General features: G+C 44.2%; 1 long non-coding RNA gene across 3 annotated transcripts in view; it reads right to left on the bottom strand.

Moving 5' to 3' along the window:
• LOC110393882 overlaps positions 1-5,033 on the bottom strand; it is a 67,217-nt gene extending 62,184 nt beyond the window's left edge. Inside the window, exon 1 of one of the 3 annotated variants that reach the window (XR_002435245.1) lies at positions 1,070-5,033. This is a non-coding gene — a long non-coding RNA (uncharacterized LOC110393882). The remainder of the gene's footprint in view (positions 1-1,069) is intronic. The other 2 variants (XR_002435244.1, XR_002435246.1) reach the window with 2 other exon arrangements.

The following is a 6,000-nucleotide window of genomic DNA, read 5'->3' on the forward strand; positions in this document are numbered from 1 at the left end:
CTTAACAGCAAATAACTTGAGGCCCATATTAAATCTCATTAAATTACTGTGTGTGAATGTGCGTGCCATACCAACAGCCCAGATACGCCATAAGCTCTTTTGAAAGGGTTTTCTGGTACAACACGCTGCCCTCATAACTACTTAGGCTGATGAAACATAGCCATTTCAGAACCACACAGTTATATTTGCAGATGTCTCTACCAACACTTAGCATTTAGAAATGCTGAGGTTCCCGTATTTCCATCCAGGATTTTCTGAGCTTAAGATTCACTCTGCAGAAAACACAAAGGAGTCCGTGTCCCCAGAACACATCACACCCGCAAGGTAAACACCGTGAGCTCTACAAGTCAGGGCTCTCCCAGCCTCAGCGCTGGGGCAGCCTGCTGGTCACACGCGGCCCCTCCACAGCCCGCACCTGCGGTGGATCTGGCACGGCCAGACACGAGACACAGCTCAGAGGCAAACCCGCGGGCTGCACAGACGAATTGCAGCCTAGCTGCCCCTCGGCCAAGCCTGCCCTCATCCACCGCACTCACTAAAGAGACCCCTGGCAAGGAATTTATCTTCCTCAAAAGCAGCAGGAGAGGTCCGCTTAAAGCACAGGGCGGAGTGAAGGGTCACGACCAGACCATGCCTCACCTCATCCACCTCCCCCCCCAGGAGCCGCCCACTTAGGCAGCCAGATCCCACGCCCCGCCCGCACCCAAGATGGCCACGTTCGCTATAGCCGCTGCCCCCCCCCGCCCCCTCAGCACACGTTGTGAGGGCGGCACTCATGGCCGCCCCAATTGGCAGCGCGCTCCAGCCAATGGCGGAGGCGAGCGCTTCCTGCTGGCCAATGGCGGCGGAGCCCGGCGGGGGGCAGCGGGCCGGCCGAGCTTGCCTCCAGCGGGGCGCGCCTGCCCGCAGGCCAATGGCGGCGCCGGAGGAGCGGCGGGGCAGCGCGCCCGCGGCGCCCGGCGGGTTGGGGGGGGGGGGGGAGTGGTTGCCGTGGCAACCGCAGGCCTGGTGGCGACGACCCACCCTGACACCCGCCGCCCCTCGCCCAGCCCGGGACGCGACGCGGTACCTGGGGCCGAGCGGCAGAGCTCCGCCTCCTCCGTCCTCCAGCGGCGGGGCGGTGTCCTGTGCCGGCGGGGCTGCCGCCTCTGCCCCGCCTCCCGCTGCCGCCCGCCCCGCCGGGCAGCGGCCTGCGACCTGTGACGGACTGGGGGTAGGGTGTGCCGCGCGGCTGCTGCGGCTGGAGGTGGATGTTGAAGGTGCCCCGGTGGCTTGCACTCTGCCCATGGGAACCCCTCGGAGTTCGCAGAGCGGTGCTGTGGGACGGGGGTGCTGCAGGTGCGGCCGAGCAGAGTGCCTGCAGCCCCACTTCATAGAGCTATAGAGTTACTAAGGTTGGAAAAGAGCTGTAAGGTCATCTAGTCCAACCATCACCACCATGCCCGCTAACCACATACGTCAGTGCCGCTCAGTTCTGACAGGTCTTTGCCCACCTGTGTGAGAAATGTCATGCTTAGTGGGTAAAATTCAAAGCAATTGGACTCCCACTTCATAACTGGAAGCCCACCTGAGTCAGGATTTACATTTAGGAGCCTAAAACCACACATATGATGAATTACTAGCCCTGTCAGGTAGTCTTTCACCACCATGTCCTCTGCAACATAATTCATTACTTCGGTGCAGGCAATCAGCCCTCGGCTCTTCGGACTCTCACTGATTAGTATGGCAGGGATGTGCCTCGCCTCCTGCAAAATGGCAGCTGATAATCAAGTGTAACACTCCTCTGGAGTAAAGATACACAACAAGAAATATTTGCATTTGTTTACCTCTGCAACTTGGGAAGTGAAAGCCCTACCCAGCTGAACTTTCCCATCTAGAAGGATGACATGAATACAGAGTGGAGAACGAGCCTGGAGAAAAGTTGATTCATCAGAGTTTCTGCCTGGCCTGTGTGCCAAACCACGGGATTTTCTCCAGTCATTTCTGTAGCAGGCTTAGTGGAGGGCTGAAACAAAACAGATTTCTTAGAAATACAGCCAATCCTAACTTCAGCTGAAGAGATGCATGCCGTTTTTTGTACCTTTTCTGCCAAAAGTCCTCACAATGAACAGCATGTAACTCCTTGGAACCAACCAGCTCACTGAACACATTTTCTTCTCGAGGTACCTGCCCCTGTGGGACTGAGAGTGTCACACCCACAGGGGGCTTTCTCTCTGATTTTCCTAATTTCTGTGTGTTCAGAATTTGAAATGACAATTTATTTGTTTATACTCTTACCAAGAACCATATACATTTAAATATTTTGTTTACTTGTTCTAATACAGTTCAGGTAAACCAGTTGTTACATGTATTGATACTTGAATACAATATGTGCAGAAAAGCTATCATGGCTTTTACACGTTTTTGGAATATGTAATCGCAACAACCAAAGAAACAAAAAGAAACCACAAAAACAAAAACACAGCATGAAAACATATCAGAATAAGTGTAGTCATATACTTGGTTTTGTGTTACCCAAATAACTGCTGAGGAATTTGTCCTTGTGAGATATTGTAGCAAAATATACTCAGCGCAAGTTCAATTCTATGTAGTTTCACATGATGATGATACTCATTCCATCCCCAAGTTATTCTTTGAAGTACAAGGACCAGCAACCTTGAAGAGTCAATCTGTATTATGAATTATGACTTCTTGAAAAAGATCTCTATGACCACTGCAAAATTTTCACAATTTTTAGTTTCACTGTTCTGAATTTCTTCATTCTTAATCCTCACTTTTTAGGGGGAAAAAAAAAAAAAAGTACATGCCTATTTCCCATTGCAAGGCTTCTGCAGAGAAAGCATGCACATTGGTCAAAGAGTTATAGAGGCAGCTGACATCCAGATGATAGCAAGTACTGCTTACAGACTTGGTGCATTTTGAAGGATAAGAAGAAGCCCGTGTGGAGTATATGTATCCTAGGATATTTGTAATCTGTCACGGATATTAATACACAAGGAACAGAATTACTGAATATATAACTATAACTGAAATGTATATCAATCAGGGAGGAATAACTGGTACCTTTTATTAATCTTGGCACACTCATCAATTTGTTGCCCTATCTCTTGAGTGTATGAATTTTAAAATCTAAGTGTTTTTTAAAGTAACATGGTTTTATTTTTTCTTACAAAACTTCAAAGAAAATGTATGGACTGCTGTTTTCACTGACTGTCTCTTCCTGTTTCTCCCACCTTTCACTTCTTCACAAAATCTTCAGGCTGCTCTGACAATCTGACAAGAGTCTGCTTTTGTTCATTTGTGCAGTGGTTTTCAACTTTAAGATTTGCGAAAAATTTTTGAATAGAAGTTGAGCTAAGTCAGTCAAAGTTACGTGAAAATAAGCTTCCTTTTTTTTTAAAAAAAAAAAATCTTTTGTATAGCTCCTTGCAGCAGCTCATGAACTTTCAGAGCTCAGTAGATCGAAGGCTGAGTATATGTTCAACATCATTGCTCCGAGTTGACAACATAAACTAACTACATAAAACTACCTCCTCAAAATGCAATAACTTGTTTACTGTCTAACCTGGTATCTCCTTGTGTATGTCTAACCTCCAGGTCAAGCTCAAAGATGTAAAAGAATGTTAATAATTTTTGGTAGTACATTCATTTTGCCCTCATTATCAATAAAAGGTATGTCCCATCTCTCACTCAGGTTTTCAGCCCAAATGTTGCCAATGAACAGTTTAATTAATGCTAACATTCAGGCTATTTTCAGGTAATATCTTTCTCCAGAACTCGAAAGGTACAGTATTGCCCATCCAACCTAAAACTGTCTTTATGTTCCTGTCACTTCATAACAATGTCATTTTTGGTGGCTTTGACAGATACGGTCTTGCTCTGCTCATATCCAAGCAGAACTGCTGCTCAAAGAAATAATCCCCTTATCTCATTCCTTTGTCCGTCACTCCCCTCTTTGTATTTCTCCAATGTTTCTCATCTGTACACTGACTCTGTAAGCAGTTTGCCTTCATTTTTAAGGCCTTTATTCCCATCTTGTCTTGTTCTTCACCTAGCTTTAATATGTTGCTTCTCACTACTGACTTACCCAGTATGCTTGATTTCATTACATTCATGTTTTTTTAAAACCCTGTTGCGCTTTCCCCTATGTAACAGCATTGCACTCAAATCCATCCAAAAACTCAAGTATGGCAGGATATGTACTGCAACCTGATGCTGCTGGTGTGCTGAGCCTACTTCTGTCATGCTAACTGATACTGCCTGATTAGTTATCCCAATTTTACCATTTCTGTCTGGCAGTTCACGTCTTCCCTTACATTTCAATTGCAGTCTCTTCAGCACAGGTACCTTCCTCTTGCTCTTTGCTAGGTTAGTGTTCAGCACCATGGTCACTAAAATCACATGTTCTTAAAACCTCTGCAGCACAGCCCACGGCAGAGCAAGCCATGAAAATAGTCCTTACCCTCCACTACTCCCCAGGTGAAGAGACTACGGAGCCCATCTTCTCTCGTTCCAACCTTCCAGCTGGAAATCATAACAGAGTGTCAGTCATGATAGATGGTGCATTTTGTGACACAGACAGCCTGCCATTACGACAAACTCATTTCACTGAAGAGCCATCTGATGGTAATGACTTTCAGTCACGGACTGACCTGGGCCGATTTGAATCAGTGTGCTGGAGATGAAAGGCTCCATATTCCATTACCAGTTCTCTGAGCCACCAAGTCTACTCCATCCCTTCCCTGCTTAATCTGTATTGATATATTTGGTAGCATTTTCCTAACTGCTCGCATCCATACAAATGTCTGCCGTCATTTTGTTGAAATAGTCAATCAATACTACATTAAATGTTACCTTCAGTTTACCCTTAATTGTCTAAAGTAGATGTGGTATTTTCATTATTTATACGCTATGCCATTAAATTATGCATTCCAGATTAAAAGAATAAAAGACTTGTTTACATTATTATTATTGCTCTGGCATCAAATTTTGGATTTCTGTGTAAAGAAATTAATCTCCTATCGGAGGGGGAAATGGGGACTGACAAGCACTAGCTCCTGTTGCCTCTGGGACATAATTATGCTTGCAAATACAAAAACGGAAAAATCATAAGCTTAACACAGTAGAGACTCTTGAAAGTTTCATCTCAGCATGAAGCTATGTTTTAATTATTATTTTTGTCTGCATTGTTCAGATCGACAGTGCACCAACTAGAGTAAGTGCTTATCCTAGTTAATTCTTCATGAGGCTTATGTCACTGGAAGATGTATTTAATTTATTTCCTTTTTCTTTTCTTAAGCCAGCACTGACTAAATGGTAATCTATAAACATTCAACAGAGATTTTACTACTTTAGGGCCAGATCCAAAGCCTGTTGAGTCATTTGGAAACTTCAAAGATCTTTGGAACAGGCCCTATTGCAAGGCAGAAGTAAGCTGTGATTTGTTTGGGAACTTTGTAGAATGAAAATAACCTTTTTAAATTTATGTATGCATTCTGCAGTATTAAGAGATTTTCTGTGTGGTAGAGATTCTCTATTCTTATTAATATTGTTTGGACTCTCTAACTTCTACTCCTCCCCTCCTAATATAATAATCTTGTGTGCACAGATTAAAGTTTAAGCTAGACAAAGTGAGAATAGAAATCATACACTTCTAAGCATTATATTGAATTCTCAATTTCTTTACTGAATAGATCTCATTTTGTTTTGTTTTGTTTTGTATTGTATTGTTTTGTTTTCCTGAAAAGAAATGGGGATGTCTCTTGGCTTTGGAGAAGCTAGAGAACAGACTTGGGGGTGATAATCTTCCCTTTCACATTTACACTTTATGCCCCTACTTAGCACACAAATTATTCAGTAGTTCAGTATTTTATTTATTGCTGTTCATTGTTTGGTCTCCCTTTTTATTTACTGCTTGGTAGACAAACCCTTCTCAGAATAGTTTAAATGCCTTATAGGCATTCATATTACTCATATTTGAGTGATTCAGAAACATACATT

The sequence above is a fragment of the Numida meleagris genome, chromosome 2 (assembly GCF_002078875.1).
Source record: "Numida meleagris isolate 19003 breed g44 Domestic line chromosome 2, NumMel1.0, whole genome shotgun sequence".
Lineage (NCBI taxonomy): Eukaryota > Metazoa > Chordata > Aves > Galliformes > Numididae > Numida > Numida meleagris.